At 46.7% G+C, this 20,534-nt stretch overlaps 1 pseudogene; it reads right to left on the reverse strand.

The window, feature by feature from the left end:
• Positions 1-791: 791 nt before the first annotated feature.
• Positions 792-972, reverse strand: LOC114670262 (small nucleolar RNA U3; annotated as a pseudogene).
• Positions 973-20,534: the final 19,562 nt, after the last annotated feature.

A 20,534-nucleotide genomic window follows, 5' to 3' on the forward strand; every position in this document is an offset into this window, starting at 1 on the left:
GAACCCGGGAGGCGCAGGTTGCAGTGAGCAGAGATCGTGCCATTGCAGTCCAGCCTGGGCAACGAGAGTGAAACCCTTAAAAAAAAAAAAAAGAAAAGAAAAAAGAAAAACATTACTGGCCGGGTGCTGCAGCGGCTCACACCTGTAATCCCAGCACTTTGGGAGGCCGAGGCTGGCGGATCACAAGGTCAGGTGTTGGAGACCAGCCTGACCGACATGGTGAAACCCCATCTCTACTAAAAATACAAAAATTAGCTGGGCGTGGTGGCAGGCGTCTGTAATACCAGCTACTTGGGAGGCTGAGGCAGGAGAATCGCTTGAACCCAGGAGGCGGAGTTTGCAGTGAGCCGAGATTGAACCACTGCACTCCTGCCTGGGCAACAAGAGCAAGACTCAGTCTCAGAAAAAATAAATAAATAATAAAATAAAATGAAATAAAAAATAAAAAGCAGGCCAGGCGTGGTAGCTCACACCTATAATACCAGCACTTTGGGAGGCCAAGGTGGGCGGATCATGAGGTCATGAATTCGCGACCAGCCTGGCCAACATGGTGAAACCCTGTCTCTACTATAAATACAAAACTTAACTGGGCGTGGTGGTGCATACCTGTAATCCCAGCTACTCCAGAGGCTGAGGCAGGAGAATTGCTTAAACCTGGGAGGCGGAGGTTGCAGTGAGCCGAGATCATGCCACTGCACTCCAGCCTGGGTGACAGAGCAAGACTCTGTCTCAGAAAAATAAATACATAAAAAGCATTGCTGTAAATATATTTTTTTCCTTTGGTAACTGAAACCACTCAGCCTGTGTCCTCCCCCTCTCACTCCCCCCGGAGGAGAAGAAACATCAATGGTGATAGCAACACCGGCTTCACACTCAGGAGAAAACTGCACCTCCTGTCGTTTCCGGGGCTCTACACTTTCACAGAAAGTTCTCTAGTAACCAACTACAGAAATGATCCCTGAAAGCTGCCTAATTTTTGAGTGATAAAATATTTCTAAATTGGTCAGGCACAGTGGCTCACACCTGTAATCCCAGCAATTTGGGAGGCTGAGGAAGGTGAATCACCTAAGGTCAGGAGTTCGAGACCAGCCTGGCCAACAAGGTGAAACCCCTTCTCTACTAAAAATACAGGCCTGGTGCGGTGGCTGACGCCTGTAATCCCAGTACTATGGGAGGCTTGAGGCAGGTGGATCACCTGAAGTCAGGATATCAAGACCAACCTGGCCAACATAGTGAAATCCCGTCTCTACTAAAAATACAAAAATCAGCTGGGCGTGGTGGCACACATCTGTAATCCCACCTACTCTGGAGGCGGAGGCAGAAAAATTGCTTGAACTCAGAAGGTGGAGGTTGCAGTGAGCCAAGTGCTCTACTGCACTCCAGCCTGAGCCACAGAGCGAGACTCCTCAAAAAAAAAAAAAAAACCTGAAGATAATTTTATACAGTCAATGGGGAGTATTGAAGTTTCAGGATCAGGGATTTAATTAAATTTGTGGCCCTTTAGGTAAATATCTTTAAAGAATATTGTTTCAGGCAATGTAGTTTGTGTGTGGGTGTGTGCTGTCTTGACTTGTTTTTAGGCTCTGGCTAAAAGTCTTCCTCTTCTTGAGCTGCCGATTATGTCTGCATCCCCAACCACCTCCGTTATCAGGCTCAAACACTAGGGACCATTATACACCCAGCCTAATCACTCCAGGGCCAGCTACTAGACAACTAGAGTCAGCCCCCATGTCCTTCAGCCCCCAGAAATTACTCAAATTAGCTAATCCCAAACCTGTTGGCCTTGCCTAACCCTTCTCTTCCTGCAAAAACCACAACAAAAGCTCTTCCGCAGTTCCCCCCTCACTTCCTCTGCCTAGTGACCCCTTCTGTTCCTGCTGAGTGGCCTTGTGTGAAGCCCCAGGGAAATGAGAGTACCAAACTAAAACTTGGGCCAACATGGTGGCTCACGCTTGTAATCCCAGCACTTTGGGAGGCAGAGGCAGGCAAATCACTTGAGGCCAAGAGTTCAAGACCAGTCTGGCCAACATGGTGAAACCCTGTCTCTACTAAAAATACAAAAATTAGCCGGGTGTGGTGGTGCGCGCCTGTAGTCCCAGATACTCGGGAGGCTGAGGAAGGAGAATCACTTGAAACTGGGAGGTGGAGGAGCAACCTCCTCTGAGAGTCTGGAGCGCCACTACTCTCCAGCCTGAGGAAGTGAAAGACTGTCTCAAACAAAAAACAAAAACTAAAACTGTAAAACTTGTAAAACTGGTTTGTGACTCCTGTACTGCATCTAACCTCACCATACCTCACCTAAGGTAACCTGTTTTGTTTGTGTTTTTGTTTTTGAGACAGAGTCGCTCTGTTACCCAGGCTGGAGTGCAGTGGCTCCATCTTGGCTCACTGCAGCCTCCACCTCCCAGATTCAAGCAATTCTCCCACCTCAGCCTCCCAAGTACCTGGGATTACAGGCACATGCCACCACGCCCAGCTCATCTTTGTATTTTTAGTAGAGATGGGGTTCCACCATTCGTTAGCCAAGCTGGTGTAAAACTCCTGACCTCAAGTGATCCACCCACCTGGGACCCCCAAAGTGCTGGGATTACAGGCATGAGCCACTGTGCCTGGCCAAATCTGAGCTTTTTATAAAATCTTCATCATAATGGTTCTTAATAAAGTTGACTTTAAAGTTTTATTCCCTCCTACAACAGAGGGTGGGGAAAAAAGGTAGTTCATAAAGATCAGTTGATCTTTTTAAAATAATTTTTAATTGACAAATAATTGTACATATTCATGGAGTACATAGTGATGATGTTTTGATACATGTAACGTATAGAGATCAGGATAATTAACATCCATCATCTCAAATAATTATCATTTTTTTGTGTTGGGAACATTCAATATTTTTCTCCTAGCTATTTGAAACTATTATGGTGAACCACAGTCATCCTATGGCACAGAAAATCAGATAGCTGTACTTATGTATATCCTTTAGCAAATCTCTCCTTATCCTTCTTTTCCCGCCACCATTCCCTTTTTTAATTTTTTTTTAATTTTTTTTTACTTTTTGGAGACAGGGTCTCGCTTTTTCTCCCGGACTGGAGTGCATTGGCTCAGTCTGTGCTCACTGCAACCTCTGCCTCCCGAACTCAAGCGATCCTCCCATCTCTGCCTCCCGAGTAGCTGGGACCACAGGCTCTGGCCAGCACACCCTGCTAATATTTGTGTTTTTCTTTTTATAGAGACGCGGTCTCGCTATGTTGCCCAGGCTCATCTTGAACGGATTGCTCAAGCAATCCGTCCGTCTCCTTTTTCCAAAGTACTGGGATTACAGGCGTGAGCTACCGTGCCCGGCCTTGTTTTTTAAATTATTTTTTTTTTGTTGAAGGTCTCACTGTGTCGCCCAGGCTAGAGTGCAGTGGTGCGATCCCGGCTCACTGCAGCCTCGACCTCCCGGGCTCAAGCGATCTCTCCGTCCTCAGCCTCTTGGGTAGCTGGGACCACAGGCGCGTGCCACCACCATGCCCAGCTCTTTCCCAGTTTAACTGTGGTTAAAACTGGTGTTTGGGGGCAATGAGAGAGACCCGCGAAAAATGGGAAACAAGGGATAGGGCTGACCTCTTTTGCGGACAAAGAAAAATAAAACAAAGTTTCCTCAGAAAACTAAGTTGCCTCACAGCCGCCTGGTATCAGGAAGCACTGAGCCCGCCCAACGCGGGCTCCTCCCCGAGCAGGCCGCCCTTGTCCGCCCGGAGCTGGGGAGGGGGGGGCGGCCGCGGGACCACGTGGCCCAGAGCGTCCTTCCTGCGCCGCCAGCGGTGGCGGAGCCGGGCGCGCCTGCTGAGCGGGGCGGGACGCGGACTCCCAGGCTCTGCGGAGAGCGGCTGCCACCGGCCTCTGATTTTTTCTTGAGACCTAGTCCGGCTCTGTGGCTCAGGTTGGAGTGCGGTGGTGTGATCACGGCTCACTGCAGCCTCAGCCTCTTCTCGCCTCAACCGCTCCGGTAGCTGGGACCACGAACGGGTGCTACCACCCCCGGCTACATTTTTTGTATTTTTAGTGGAGACGGGGGTCTCTCCATGTTGGCTAGGCTGCTCCCGAACTCCGGAGCTCAAGCGACCGACCGGCCTGCCTGGGCCTCCCAAAGTGCTGAGACTGCAGGCATGAGCCACCGCGCCTGGCCGAGAGCCTCTTTTGGCTACTCCTCGCCTTTCCGGGGCCAGGCGTGTGCAGCTCAGTGGAGAAGGGTCCCTGCCCTCTACGAGACGTCCTGGTTGCCGAGGTCAGAGGCGCGGAGAACGGGAGACCTGAGGTGCGTTCCAGCATGTTCCTGCAGCCCTCCACTCCCTCTCGCAGTTGCGTAACGTCAGATCCCTGAAACACATCTCACATACGCTAGGCGTGACTGGTGGTGTTTCTCCCTTTGAACCCTGATAGATACAGGAGGCCACTAACAGAGATAAGGAATTGTACCATGTACTCCATACTTCAATAACTGGGTGCTTAGAGACGAGGCTGAGTTCTTACTGCTATCGTAACACCCACGGCAGAGGTTAACCTCCTATCTGACAAGTGGTCAACTTTTCTGCCTTCGGGAAGACTTGGGGCTGGGCTGAGGGAGATAATCTAGAACTTTTATAGTGATCCCGTGTACATTTCCCTAGAATGATGGATTAGGGTATAGGGATTAAATATACAATGTATACTTTAATATACATTAAAAAGTTCTGGAAGGATGTACCTCAAAATGTTTTTAGTGGTTTCTTTTTTCCCGTTTGGAACACTGGAACAACCGACTCTGTTATTTTAGCCCTGTCTCCTTCATTGCTTCTCCAAATTCAGGGACCTCACTGGAGCAAACTTGTTTGCAGGTCGTCTGGGCACCCTCTTGAAATAAATTGTCTCTCTTTGCTCTTACAGGTCTCAACTGCTTCTTACCAATGTTAATTCCACCGACTACTATCAGAATCTGATGAGCAATCCACTCATCAGATAAGCTGTTTCTACACTGTCCTGAATGACCATATTATAGATGCTGGGAAAAAAATTGTATTAAAGACTGAGTCAGTTGGGCATGGTGGCTCATGCCTGTAATCCCAGCACTTTGTGAAGCCGAGGTGGGAGCATTGATTGAGCCCAGCAGTTCAAAACCAGCCCTGGCAGCATAAGCGAGACCCTATCTCTACAAAAAAATTTTAAAATTAGCCAGGTGTGGTGGTGTGTACCTATAGTCTTAGCTACTTGGGAAGCTGAGGTGGGAGGATTACTTCAGCCTAGGAGGCTGAGGTTGCAATGAGCTGGGATCACACCACTGCCCTTCAGCCTGGGTGACAGAGCAGGACCCTGTTTCTTTAAAAAAAAAAAAAAAAGTCGTGGACTTTGTTATCTTTATGCATATGACTCATCGATATAGCTGTAGTTCCATATAGAAAGCACACTTAGATTGGGCACAGTGGCTCATGCCTGTAATCCCAGCACTTTGGGAGGCCAAGGCTGGCGGATCACTTGAGGCCAGGAGTTCAAGACCAGCTTGGCCAACATGGCGAAACCCTGTCTTTACTAAAAAATACCAAAATTAGCTTGGTGTGGTGGCACATGCCTGTAATCCCTGCTACTCCAGAGGCTGAGGAATGAGAATAGCTTGAACCTGGGAGGTGGAGGTAGCAGTGAGTCAAGATTGCTCCACTGCCCTCTAGTCTGGACGACAGAGTGAGACTCCATTTCAAGAAAGAAATAAATAAATAAAATAAAACACTTAGGAACATGCTATAGAAAACTAAAATTATAAATGTTAAAAATTTAATCTGTTATTTGTTACTGGAATATGTTCATTCTTGCACTTGGGACTAGACTTAGAGATTTTAGAAATTGCAGACCAAATAATGAAGCTCCCATGTAGATCTGACTCAGAAAAACACGGAACACTGTTGTGGAACACCATCCCTTTTCTCACTTTTTACCCCTATTCTGCCTCCTCCATCCCTGGAAACAAGGCAACAGTCCTCTTCTGTGGTTACACAGTACCTTGCTTTAGACATTCTAACTGCCTTCTTCATCCTCTCAAAACTCGATAATTTAGGTAAGACTTAAGAAGTTTCAGACTAGTGGCCAGACATGGTGGCTCACGCCTGTAATCCCAGCACTTTGGGAGGCCAAGGTGGGCAGATCACCTGAGGTCGGGAGTTCAAGACCAGCCTGACCAACATGGAGAAACCCCATCTCTACTGAAAATACAAAAATTAGCTGGGCATAGGAAATATATATGTTTCCATAAAGTATTGAATCTTCTGTTTAATCACATCAGTAGGAATCCAAAAGCAATTTTGGATTTTTTTTTTTTTTTTGAGATGGAGTCTTGCTCTGTTGCCCAGGCTGGTGTGCAGTGGTGCAATCTCGGCTCATTGCAACCTCTGCCTCCCAGGTTCAAGCGATTCTCCTGCCTCAGCCTCCCGAGTAGCTGGAACTACAGGTGCGCACCACCATGCCCAGCTAATTTTTGTATTTTTAGTAGGGATGGGATTTCACCATGTTGGCCAGGATGGTCTTGATCTCTTGACCTCATGATCCGCCGGCCTTGGCCTCCCAAAGTGCTGGGATTACAGACGTGAGCCACTGCACCTGCCTAATTTTGGAATTTTTTTTTTTTTTTTTTTTTGAGACGGAGTCTCGCTCTGCTGCCCAGGCTGGAGTGCAGTGGCCGGATCTCAGCTTGCTGCAAGCTCCGCCTCCTGGGTTTACGCCATTCTCCTGCCTCAGCCTCCCGAGTAGCTGGGACTACAGGTGCCCGCCACCTTGCCCGGCTAGTTTTTTGTATTTTTTAGTAGAGACGGGGTTTCACCGGGTTAGCCAGGATGGTCTCAATCTCCTGACCTCGTGATCCGCCCGGCTCAGCCTCCCAAAGTGCTGGGATTACAGGCTTGAGCCACAGCGCCCAGCCTAATTTTGGAATTTTCTACAAAAAATTTAGATTTTATTTCTGTTGCCATAAATATTAACTATTCCTACTCAAAAGCCTGGCAGCTGTCTGGCCACTGCTGTGTAGAACATATTTATGTGATCACTACCTTGCATGGTAACTCTGAGAGATGGGTGGTTTTATCTCAGAGGGACTTGTCCAATGTCATAGAAATACATTATACAGCCAGAATTCATTGTACAAGGCCCAGATATGCATGGATTTCGCTAACCGTGGTTTTGTTAAGTAACATCAGTCTCCCAACAACAGGGTTCAAATATCAGTTACTACAGTATATTAAGTGTGAGCAATTACATAAAATATAAACTTCGTTGCTAGCTCGTCAGTGCACAAAGCACTGTGTGAATAACAAGTGTACATGATCAGTGACAAGTTGCATAATTTCTTTGAAAGTCTGTTATTTCATTCACTTATGCAGAGAAAGGCATGTGGTTGTGTTGCTTCTTGTCTCCCACCACACCGGGCCTCTTGGTAGGTTTTTACAAAAAAACCTAATTCTCAGTATTTCTTTCTCTTTTCTTTCTTTCTTTCTTTCTTTCTTTCTTTCTTTCTTTCTTTCTTTCTTTCTTTCTTTCTTTCTTTCTTTCTTTCTTTCTTTTTGTTGTTGTTGTTGGGGGACAGAGTCTTACTCTGTCATCTAGGCTGGAGTGCAATAGTGTGATCTCAGCTCACTGCAAACTCCACCTCCCGGTTCCAAGTGATTCTCGTGTCTCAGCCTCCCAAGTAGCTGAGACTACAGGTACCCACCACCACACCTGGCTAATTTTTGTATTTTTAGTAGAGATGGTTTCACCATGTTGACCAGGCTGGTCTTGAACTCCTGACCTCAGGTGGTTTGCCTGACTTGGCCTCCCAAAGTGCTGGGATTACAGGTGTGAGCCACTGCGCCCAGCCTCAATATTTCTAATGTATTAAATTACATAGTACCAGATAAATATTAGTTTTACTATTTTCATTTCCCTGGACATTTAAAACTAAAAGAGTTTTTATTGTTTTGGCAAAAAAGTTTGAAGGTTACAGAACAATCATTTTTCTTATTGATCATTAAGATTGCTTTGCATGGTATCAGCTTGTATGTTCATTTTTACAGTCTTACACTACTTTGTACTTACGGTACAGTACTTTCAGTACTTTTTACTGGGCAAAGCAGGGAGACACACACATGCACACACACATAGCAAATAAATCAGTCTGGCTTGAGAGGAAGATGATTAGAATAGGACCCAGGCACAGTGGGTTTCTGTGCAGCTATTTACCACTTAAGCAACTTTTGCAAAGTTGCTTAGCTTCCCCGGGATGAGTTTTCTGGACAGCAAAATAACCGGTCTTGACTGGGACTCTTTCTCTTCTATCCCAGCCAGTCTGAATTCTGCCAGCCAGGCCTAACTTTCATCCCCTAAGAGCGAGAGGGCCACTTGATTCAATATGTAACGAAGTAATGAATACTGAATCTGTAAGTCAGTCTACCGATATCTGTAAAAGCAGTGAAAAGCAATTTGGTTTTCTGAAAATGTTAACTATAAACATTATTTCCTATCAGTTTGCTGATTTCCTATAAGTTGGCTGACTTAGTCACAAAGTTAGTTTTCATTCATCCTGACCACACCTGACAGGCCTGTTTCCATGGCTGGGATCCTCTCCTCATGGTTCTTTCTGGTGCTGAAATGCACTTGGGCAATCATGCCCCTTAAATGTGCCTTTATGGGTTAGATGTGGTGGCTCATGTCTGTAATTCCAGCACTTTGGGAGGCTAAAGCAGGAGAATTACTTGAAGCCAATTCGAGACCAGCCTGGGCAACATAGTGAGACCCCCCCCCCCGGCCCTGCCAATCTCTTTAAAAAAATGTTTTTGGCCGGGCACGGTGGCTCATGCCTGCAATCCCAGCATTTTGGGAGGCCGAGGTGGATGGATCACCTGAGGTTGGGAGTTTGAGACCAGCCTGGCCAACATGGAGAAACCCCTGACTCTACTAAAAATACAAAATTAGCCGGGCGTGGTGGCGCATGCCTGTAATCCCAGCTACTCAGGAGGCCAAGGCAGGAGAATCGCTTGAACCCGGGAGGCGGATGTTGCAGTGAGACGAGATGGTGCCATTGCACTCCAGCCTGGGCAACAAGAGCGAAACTCCGTCTCAAAAAAAAAAAAAAAAGTATTTATGTTTATAAAATCTGAGAGGACAGCTGGGTGTGGTGGCACATACCTGTAGTCTCAGCTGTGGATCTCAGTGTAGATCATGCCACTGCACTCCAGCCTGTGTGCACAGTAAGACCCTGACTTGAAAAAAGCAAAAACAGAGGATGTAAAAAATTTCACTTTTGCTCTACTTTTTAACATCTGAAATATTCATAAAATATGGAAGTTCTTTCTAAGGACTGTTTCAGCATTGCTCGTGTCCTTCCTTCAGGCAGGGGCCTTGCCAGCTGTACTGGATGCAGCGGTAACTAAGCTGAAGTTGGTCGTTGCCCTTGATTACTTGTTAAATAAAGCCATTTCCCCTTGTTAAATAAAACAGGATAATTTAATTCAAAATACATGTGGGGCTGGGTGCGGTGGCTCACGCCACTTTGGAGGCCGAGGCAGGTAGATCATTTGAGGTCAGGAGTTCAAGACCAGCCTGGCCAACATGGTGAAACCCCATGCAGTAGTAGCATGTGCCTGTAATCCCAGCTACTCAGGAGGCTGAAGCAGCAGAATCGCTTGAACCTGGGAGGTGGAGGTTGCAGTGAGCCACGATTGCACCACTGCACTCCAGTCTGAGTGAGACCCTGTCTCAAAAAAAAAAAAAAGGCCGGGCATGGTGGCTTACGCCTGTAATCCCAGCACTTTGGGAGGCCAAGGTGGGTAGATCACCTGAGGTCAGGAGTTCAAGACTAGTCTAACCAACATGGTGAAATTCTTGTCTCTACTAAAAATACAAAATTTAGCCAGGTGTAGTGGCGGGCGCCTGTAATCCCAGCTACTCTGGAGGCTGAGGCATGAGAATCGCTTGAATCCGGGAGGTGGAGGAGGTTGCAGTGAGCTGAGATCGTGCCATTGCACTCCAGCCTGGGTGACAGCCTGACACACTATCTCAAAAAAAAAAAAAAAAGAAAAGAAAAAAAAAAAGAAAATACATGTGGGCTGGGCATCGTAGCTCACGCCTGTAATCCCAGCACTTTGGGAGGTTGAGGCGGGCCAATCACTTGAATTCAGTAGTTTGAAACCAGCCTGGCCAACCAATAGTGAAACTCTGTCTCTACTAAAAATTTAAAAATAAGCCAGGCATGGTGGTGTGTGCCTGGAGTCCCAGTTACTTGGGAGGCTGAGGCAGGAGAATCACTAGAACCCAGCAGGGAGACTGAGGCAGCAGAATCACTAGAATCCAGAAGGTAGAGGTTGCAGTGAACAAAAATTGCGCCACTGCACTCCAGCTTGGGTGACAGAGGAGACTCTGTCTCAAAAAATAAAAAGAAACCAAAACCAAAAAAAAAAAAACAAAATATACGCGAACATGTGCTCACTTCAGTAGCATATGCAGTAAGATTAAAATACGCATGAACTCTTACAGAAAAACATTTCTAGTAGTCAGCAAATACTGAGAACTTATAGAAGATAGGAAGAATTAAATTGTTCTGTCCTTGCTTTTATTTATTTATTTTATTTTATTTATTTGTTTTTTTTTGAGACGGAGTCTCGCTCTGTCGCCCAGGCTGGGGTGCAGTGGCCGGATCTCAGCTCACTGCAAGCTCCACCTCCCGGGTTTATGCCATTCTCCTGCCTCAGCCTCCCGAGTAGTTGGGACTACAGGCGCCCGCCACCTCGCCCGGCTAGTTTTTTTTTTTTTGTATTTTTTTAGTAGAGACGGGGTTTTACCGTGTTAGCCAGGATGGTCTCGATCTCCTGACCTCATGATCCACCTGTCTCGGCCTCCCAAAGTGCTGGGATTACAGGCTTGAGCCACCGTGCCCGGCGCTTTTATTTTTTAATGTCTTGGATACCAGCATCCTTGCTTTGTGTTTTTTTTGGAGACAGAGTCTTGCTCTATCGCCCAGGCTGGAGTGCAGTGGCACGATGTTGGCTCACTGCAACCTCCGCCTCCTGGGTTCACATGATTCTTCTGACTCAGCTTCCCAAGTAGCTGGGATTACAGGTGTGCACCACCACGACCAGCTAATTTTTTGTATTTTTAGTAGAGACAGGGTTTCACCATGCTGGCCAGGCTGGTCTCAAACTCCTGACCTTGTGATCTGCTTGCCTCGGCCTTCGAAAGTGCTGGGATTACAGGTGTGAGCCACTGTGCCTGGCCAGCATCCTTGCTTTTTAGAGCGCTTACTGCCAAGCTGAGGGATAAGTCAGATATTATACATTTTCAGAAAAGAAGACATATGCAGGAGCTGCATGTAACTGAAAACAAACAAAAAGAATATTTGAGAATCGAAAAGTTTGATTAAATCACACAGCAATGAAATATAAAGACTAATATAAAAATAGCACATTTCCAATCAATACTTATCTGAAATAAATGTATATTGTGCATCTGTTAGGAACCCTATACTCTACTAAAAACTAAATTAAAACCAACCACATTAAACCCTTAAGGCAAAGTCAGAGCAAACCCTTCTGATGCTTATGGGGCAGCATTCCTTAACCCTGTTTCAGATATCATGTCCCTGTGCTATTCATAAATGAGACAACCTTACAATAAGCTGCTTTCAATTCATAGACATTGGATCATTGCCTTTGGTGTGAAGTCATCCATGTTAGGGTACAATTTCATGAGGTGACAAATGGAGTTAGAGTAAGCTTCCTATGCCTCCATTCTGATAAATTTTGCATCCACAGAGTAAAAGTGGATGGATAGCATATTAGAAGGCTGCACTTTCTTCTATACTTTTTTTTTTTTTTTTTAAAAGACAAGAGTCTCACTCTGTTGCCTAGCCCGGAGTGCCGTGACGCGATGTCAGATCACTGTAACCTCCGCCTCCTGGGTTCAAGTGATTCTACTGCCTTAGCCTCCCGAGTAGCTGGGATTACAGGCATGTGCCAACAAACCTGGCTAATTTTTGTATTTTTAGTAAAGATGGGGTTTCACCATGTTGGCCAGGCTGGTCTCGAACTCGTGACCTCAGGTGATCCACTCACCTCAGCCTCCCAGAGTGCTGGGATTACAGGCATGAACCACTGCGCCCAGCCTCTTCTATACATATTAGTAAGACTCCCACAGCATACTGCAGCATTTTGTGAAATAACAGAATAATAATCAAGGCTTGTCAGATAAAGGGGCTCCAGCCCTTCAGGATAAGTCAAGAAAGGCAGTACCTTAGCACACAGACTGAGCAACAGGTCAGATTTAAGATGGGACTTCCATTGTTCTGTCTCAGACTAGAGCTCATTGTATGATACAGGGGGCCATTTAGCCATGCAGAGTTGTTGAGCACTTGAAATGTGGTTAGTTTGGCCCTGGTGGCTCACGCCTATAATCCCAGCACTTTGGGAGGCCAAGGCTGTCGGATCACATGATCAGGAGATCGAGAGCATCCTGGCTAACATGGTGAAACCATGTCTCTACTAAAAATACAAAAAATTAGCCAGGCGTGGTGTCACGTGCCTGTAGTCCCAGCTACTCAAGAGGCTGAGGCAGGAGAATCATTTGAACCTGGGAGGCAGAGGTTGCAGTGAGCCAAGATCGCGCCACTGCACATCAGCCTGGGCGACAGAGCGAGATTCTGTCTCGGAAAAAAAAAAAAAAAAAAGAAATGTGGTTAGTGCCACTGAGAGCCTGACTTTTTATTTTATTACTTTTTGAGCCAGGGTCTTGCTTTGTCTGTAATCCCAGCACTTTGGAAGGCTGGGGTGGGTGGTTCACCTGACGTCGGGAGTTTGAGAACAGCTTGGTCAACATGGTGAATCCCTGTCTCTACTACAAATACAAAAATGAGCCAGGCGTGGTGGCATGTGCCTGTAATCCCAGCTACTAGAGAGGCTGAGGCAGGAGAATTGCTTGAACCTGGGAGGCAGAGGTTGCAGTGAGCCAAAATGGTGCCACTGCACTCCAGCCTGGGCAACACAGCAAGACTCCGTCTCAGAAAAAAAAAATAACAATAAACTCTACTGTATGTATATACCACATTTTGTTCATCCATTCATCTAACCAGTGGACACTTGGCTCACCTCTACCTTTTGACTATTGTGAATAATGCTGCTATGAACATGAACATACAATATCTGAGTTTCTGCTTTGAATTCTTTTGCATATAGACCCAGAAGTGGTATTGCTGGATCATATGTATGGTAATTCTATTTTTTGTTTCTTGAGGATCTGCCAGAACTGTTTTCCATAATGACTGCACCATTTTACATTTCTATCAACAGTACATAGGGCTGACATTTCTTCATGTCCTTGCCTTAATTTAAATTTAAAAACAAGTACTCATTCAGTTATTGGAAGACTTTTAAGTATGTTTGGAATAACTTAGGTATGTGAATCTACTTTTTCAACTATTATTTTATTTTTGAGACGGACTTTTTTAGTCCTCTTCTCCCTCTTTTCTGCCCTTAACATGCACATTCATCTTCCTTTTATTAGTGGATTCCCTGAGTGGAAACATCTGTCCACTGTTACTGCAGAAGGCTGGGCTGTCCCATGGTGACTGTCTGGTGTCCAGGCTGGAGTTTTTTCTGTTTTGTTGCTTTGTTGCCAGGCTGGAGTGCAGTGGCCTGATCTCGGCTCACTGCAACCTCCGCCTCCAGGGTTCAAGCAATTATCCTGCCTCACCTTCCTGAGTAGCTGGGTCTACAGGCACCTGCCACCATGTCCAGCTAATTTTTATATTTTTAGTAGAGACAGGGTTTCACCATATTGGCCAGGATGGTCTTGATCTCTTGACCTCATGATCTGCCCGCTTCGGCCTCCCAAAGTGCTGGGATTACAGGCTTGAGCCATTGCACCCGGCATCAACTATTGTTTTTACGGGTTCTAAATAAAAATTAAGTATACCCAGGAAAATATAGCATCTGCATTGAGATGTGCTGTAATACCAGGTTTCAAAAACTTAATACAGAAAAAAAGAATGTCAAATGTCTCATGGATAACTTTATTAATCACATGTGAATTATAATATTTTGGATATATTGAATCAAATAAAAATACAACATTAATTTCACCCGTTTCTTTTTACTTTTATAAATGCAGCTAGTAGAAATTTTTTTTTTTTTTTTTTGAGATGGAGTCCTGTTCTGTCGCCCAGGCTAGAGGGCAGCGGCGTGATCTCGGCTCACCACAACCTCCGCCTCCTGGGTTCAAGCAATTCTCCTGCCCCAGCCTCCGGAGTAGCTGGGATTACAGGCATATGCCACCATGCCCGGCTAATTTTATATTTTTAGTAGAGACAGGGTTTCTCCATGTTGGTCAGGCTAATCTCAAACTCCCGACCTCAGATGATCCACCTGCCTCTGCCTCCTACAGTGCTGGGATTACAGGCGTGAACCACTGTGCCTGGCCGGCTTATGTATTTCTGTGTTCTATTCTACAGCACTGCTACAGAGGTAGCCTCCACTCTTACCACATGATTATGAAAGCCATCAGATTCCGGAAGACAGGCTCCTTCAGTCAAAGTTACAATTGTTATAAGTCAAGTAATCCCTCTTCTCCCTCTTTTCTGCCCTTAACATGCACATTCATCTTCCTTTTATTAGTGGATTCCCTGAGTGAAAACATCTGTCCACTGTTACTGCAGAAGGCTGGGCTGTCCCATGGTGACTGTCTGGTGTCCAGGCTGGAATACCCTATTTTCTGTTTTGTTGGTTATCCTGTACAGTGTTGATTAATTTCTGTGTCTGGGGAAGTCTGGGAGTAGGGGATGGGGTTGGGGGATGCTGACACCACCAAGAAAAGCTCAGGAGATGTGTCAATGTGTTTGCAGAGCCTAAGACATACCTTCCTTCCTTCTCCTTTGATTTGACAATGCCGCCTTACCAAAACTTTTCCTGTTCCTCCTGTAGATTTGTGGTTTTTATTTCTTACAGAGACAGGGTCCCACTAATTGCCCAGGCTGGTCTCAAACTCCTGAGCTTAACTGATCCTCCTGCCTCGGCCTCCCAAAGTGCTAGGATTATAGGCATAAGCCACTGCACTCAGCCACATTTGGGGTTTTAAATTTAATTTTATAATTATTTTAATTATTTTTAGATAGAGTCTTACTCTGTTGCCCAGGCTGTAGTGCAGTGGCATGATCATGGCTCAGTGTAGCCTCAATGTCCTGGGCACAGGTGATCCTTCCACCTCAGCCTCCTGAGTAGCTGGGACCACCAGCACTTGCTACCACACCTGGCTAATTTTTTTGTTATGTTTTTTGTAGAGACGGGTTTTAGCCATGTTCCCAGCCTGTTTTAGCTTATTAAATTTTTTTTTTTTTTTTTTGAGACGGAGTTTTGCTCTTGTTGCCCAGGCTGGAGAGCGGTGGCACAATCTCGGCTCACCATAACCTCCGCCTCCTGGGTTCAAGCAATTCTCTGCCTCAGCCTCTCGAGTAGCTGGGATTACAGGCACCTACCACCATGCCAGGCTAATTTTTGTATTTTTTGTAGAGACAGGGTTTCACCATCTTGGCCAGGCTGGTCTTGAACCTTGAACTCCTGACCTCATGATCCATCTGACTCAGCCTCCCAAAGTGCTGGCATTACAGGCGTCAGCCACTGCACCCGGCCTAAATTTTTTTTTTTTTAGAGACAGGGTCTCACTACATTGCTTAGGCTGGTCTTAAACTTCCAGGCTCAAGTGATTCTCTCACCACAGCCTCCTGAGTAGCTCGGAGTACACACATGAGCCCCTGTGCCTGGCTACATCTGTGGTTCTTTTTTTTTTTTTTGAGACGCAGTCTCCCTATGTTGCAATGGCACGATCTCAGCTTACTGCAACCTCTGCCTCCCTGGTTCAAGCGATTCTCTCACCTCTGTCTCCTGGGTAGCTGGGACTACAGGATCGCGCCACCACGCCCAGCTAATTTTTGTATTTTTTTTTTTTTTGAGATGGAGTCTCGCACTGTCGCTTAGGCTGGAGTGCAGTGGCGTGATCTCTGCTCACTGCAACCTCTGCCTCCCAGGTTCAGATGATTTTCCTGCCTCAGCTTGCAGAGTAGCTGGGATTACAGGTGCTTGCCACCATGCCTGGCTAATTTTTTTTTTTTTTTTTTTGAGACAGAATCTTGCTCTGTTGCCTAGGCTGCTCTGTCACCCAGGCTGGAGTGCAGTGGCCCGATCTCGGCTCACTGCAAGCTCCACCTCCGAGGTTCACACCATTCTCCTGCCTCAGCCTCACAAGTAGCTGGGACTACAGGCGCCTGACACCCACACCGAGCTCATTTTTTTGTATTTTTAGTAGAGACGGAGTTTCACCATGTTAGCCAGGATGGTCTCGATCTCCTGACCTCGTGATCCGCCTGCCTTGGCCTCCCAAAGTTTTGGGATTCCAGGCATGAGCCACTGCACCTGGTCACGCCTGGCTAGTTTTTGTATTTTTAGTACAGACGGGGTTTCATTATGTTGGCCAGGGTGGTCTTGAGCTCCTGACCTCCTGATCTGCCCACCTCCACCTCCCCAAATGCTGGCATTACAGGCATGAGCCACTGCACCCGGCCGTTTTTTTTTTTTTTTTAGTAGAGATGGGGTTTCACCATGTTGGACAGGCTGGTCTCGACCTCCTGACCTTATGTGATCCGCCCACCTCATCCCCCCAAAGTGCTGGGATTACAGGCGTGAGACACTGTGCCTGGCCTCATTTGTGGTTCTTATTCACTTACAGCTTGAGTAATTTCTACTATGGGAACAGTCGGGAATCCTGGGCTCACTTGGATCTACGTGCCAATGTAGTAGTAGGGTCACACATAGACCAGGTGTGGTCACTTTCAGTAACTGATGGCTGCGTGCCCATTTGAGGCGTTGTGTGGCAATTCAGGAGGGAACCCTGAAATGTCCAGTAGGGAGGAGTGGGTGGCAGGAAATGTATATGTTTTGAAACAGGGTCTTGCTGTGTCACCTAGGCTGGAGTGCAGTGGTGTGATCACAGCTCACTGCAGCCTCAACCTCCTAAGCTCAAGCAATCCTCCTGTTTCTGCCTGTCAAGTAGCTGGTATCACAGGCACATACCAGCAAACCTGGCTATTACCATAATTCTCTTGCTCATACCAGGGTCATTCATGATGAAATAATTATCATCACCGCCTGAGTCAAAAGCAAAAATAAAGCTCCTTCCTGAAGAGTATATTGTGCGTAAGAGTTTGTTTCAATACAACTTTTTTTTTTTTTTTTTTTTGAGATGGCAGTGTTGCTTTGTTGCGCAGGCTACATGGTGTGATTTCAGCTCACTGCAACTTCTGCCTCCTGAGTTCAAGCGATTCTTCTACCTCTGCTTCCCAAGTAGCAGGGACTACAGGCATGTGCCACCACACCTGGCTAATTTTTGTATTTTTAGTAAAGACAGGCTTTCACCCTGTTGCCCAGGTTGGTCTCAAACTCCTGACCTCAAGTCATCTGCCCACCTCAGCCTCTCAAAGTGCTGGGATTATAGGTATGAGCCACTGCGCTGGCCTTTGAGAGGGAGTCTTGCTCTATCACCAAGGCTGGAGTGCAGTGGGAGACCTCTCAGCACTTTTTTTTTTAAGACGGAGTCTCACTCTGTTGCGCAGGCTGGAGTGCAGTGGTGTGATCTCAGCTCACTGCAAGCTCCGCCTCCCGGGTTCAAGCCATTCTCCTGCCTCAGCCTCCAGAGTAGCTGGAACTACAGTCGCCTGCCACCACGCCCGGCTAATTTTTTGTATTTTTAGTAGAGACGGGGTTTCACCGTGTTAGGATGGTCTCGATCTGCTGACCTTGTGATCTGCCTGCCTTGGCCTCCCAGCATTTTGGGCAGATCACCTGAGGTCGGAGTTTGAGACTAACCTGGCGAACATGGCAAAACCCCGTCTCTACTGAAAATAAAAAAATTAGCTGGGTGCAGCGGTTCACGTCTGTAATCCCAACACTTTGGGAGGCTAAAGCAGGCGGATCACTTAAGCTCAGGAGTTTGAGACCAGCCTGGGCAACATGGTGAAACCTTGTCTCTACCAAAAATGCAAAAATGAGCCAGGTGTGGTGGCGTGCGCCTGTAGTCCCAGCTACTCAGGAGGCTGAGGCAGAAGAATTGCTTGAACCTGGGAGGCAGAGGTTGCAGTGAGTCGAGATCGCGCCCCTGCACCCCAGTCTGGATGACAGAGCAAGACTCAGTGTCAAAAAAAAAAAAAAAAAAAAAGAAATGCTTGTTTTGGCCAGATGCAATGGCTCACAGCTATAATCCCAACACTTTGAGAGGCTGAGGCAGGAGAAGGATCACTTGAGCCCAGGAGTTAGAGACCAGCCTAGGTAACACAGCAAGTCTCCCTCTCTCCAGAAAAATTTAAAAATCAGCTGGATGTGGCTGGGGACGGTGACTCAATCCTGTAATCCCAGCACTTTGGGAAGCCAAGACAGGCAGATCACTTGAGGTCAGGAGTTCAAGACCAGCCTGGCCAATACGGTGAAACCCCGTCTCTACTAAAAATCCAAAAATTAGCCAGGCGTGGTGGCATGAGCCTGTAGTTCCAGCTACTTGGGAGGCTGAGGCAGGAGAATTGCTTGAACTTGGGAATCGGAGGTTGCAGTGAGCTGAGATTGTGTCACTGTATTTCAGCCTGGGCATTGCAATGATACTCCATTTAAAAAAAAAAAGCCAGGCACGGTGGCTCATGCCTGTAATCCGAGCACTTCGGGAGGCCAAGGGCGGATCATGAGGTCAGGAGTTCAAGACCAGTCTGGCCAACATAGTGAAACCCCCTTTCTACTAAAAACACAAAAAGTTAGCCGGGTGTGGTGGTGTGCACCTGTAATCCGCTACTCTGGAGGCTGAAGCAGGAGAATCGCGTGAACCTGGGAGGCAGAGGTTGCAGTGAGCGGAGATCGCGCCATTGCACTCCAGCCTGGGAGACAGTGCAAGACACCGTCTCAACAACAACAAAAAAGGATAGAAAAAAAAAATCGGCTGGGTGTGGTGGTGACCCTGTAGACCCAGTTACTGGGAGGCTGAGAGGCTGAAGTGGGAAGATTGCTTGAGCTGAGGTCAAGGCTGCACTGAGCTGAGATCCTGCCACTGCACTCCTGCCTAGGGGATGGTGCAAGACCCTATCTCAAAGAGGAAAAAAAAAAAGAAAGAAAAATTTATTTTGATTTCTCATTAGAGTATAGGCTCTGAAGTTTCATTTGTGTATATGAGTTATGTTATCTTTCACACATAAATATAAGTTTATCTATATTGGCCATGCCTACTGGTCAGACTACCAGAGGCATACACATGGTGGTATGATGATTTGCTATTTCAGTGAATGGATATATTCCTCACTGTGAACCAGTTATTATTTGGGGCTATTAGTTGCTGCAATGAGACATCACACCTCTGAAACCATGGGGTGTCTTAGACTTGTTAGAGGGCTTGTTATACCATTTGGACTTGTGGCTGGCAATTTTGGGGAGGGTCCAAGGACAGGGGTGTGTTTTGGACTGGGTGTTGTACTAACGCAGGGGCAACTCAAGAGATTATTTTAACAATTTTAGGTCGGGCGCGGTGGCTCACGCCTGTAATCCCAGCACTCTAGGAGACCGAGGCAGGCGGAGCACTTGAGGTCAGGAGTTTGAGATCAGCCTTGCCAACCTGGTGAAACCCCATCTCTACTAGGTGGCAGGTGCCTGTAATCCCAACTTGGGAGGCTGAGGCAGGAGAATTGCTTAAACCTGGGAGGCGGAGGTTGCAGTGAGCCGAAATTGTGCCACTTCACTCCAGCCTAGGCGACAGAGCAAGACTCACTCTCAAAAAAAAAAAAAAAAAAAAAAAAAATTTTAATCCAGAAAGCAGGAGGAATAGAGAGGACCTAAAGCTGTCACTGGAGAAAAAGCAGTAATTACTCACACCAGCTGAAGAAGGGATGTTTATTCTTCTGTGTGTGGTTGCGCAGTGCGTTTTTATTTATGCAGAGATTACTGATTGGAATTATTTTCTCCTTCCCTCAGTCAGAGAGAGAACTCATCTGGTATCTTCTGTGAACCTGTTTATGTTCAAGTAATCCAGGCCAGCTACCGTGGGTCTCAGGGCTTTTTTTTTGGGGACAGTGTCTCGCTCTTGTTGCCCAGGCTGGAGTGCAATGGCGAGATCTCGGCTTACAGCAACCTCCACCTCCCGGGTTCAAGTTCTTCTCCTGCCTCAGCCTCCTGAGTAGCTGGGATCACAGGCATGTGCCATCACACCCAGCTAATTTTGTATTTTTAGTAGAGATGGGGTTTCACCATGTAGGCCAGGCTGATCTTAAACTCCTGATCTCAGGTGATCCACCCGCCTCGGCCTCCCAATGTGTTAGGATTACAGGCGTAAGCCACCACGCCCGGGCTTTTTATTTTTTTTCTTCCAAATGCTGCACCTAACCACATTTAGGTGGCAGGCAAAAGGATATTGCTTAGCTGCTTTGCTACAGAAATGGTAACTCTTGGGCAGGGCGCGGTGGCTCACGCCTGTAATCCTAGCACTTTGGGAGGCCG

This window comes from Macaca mulatta, chromosome 9, assembly GCF_049350105.2.
Source record: "Macaca mulatta isolate MMU2019108-1 chromosome 9, T2T-MMU8v2.0, whole genome shotgun sequence".
NCBI classification, from domain to species: Eukaryota; Metazoa; Chordata; class Mammalia; order Primates; family Cercopithecidae; genus Macaca; species Macaca mulatta.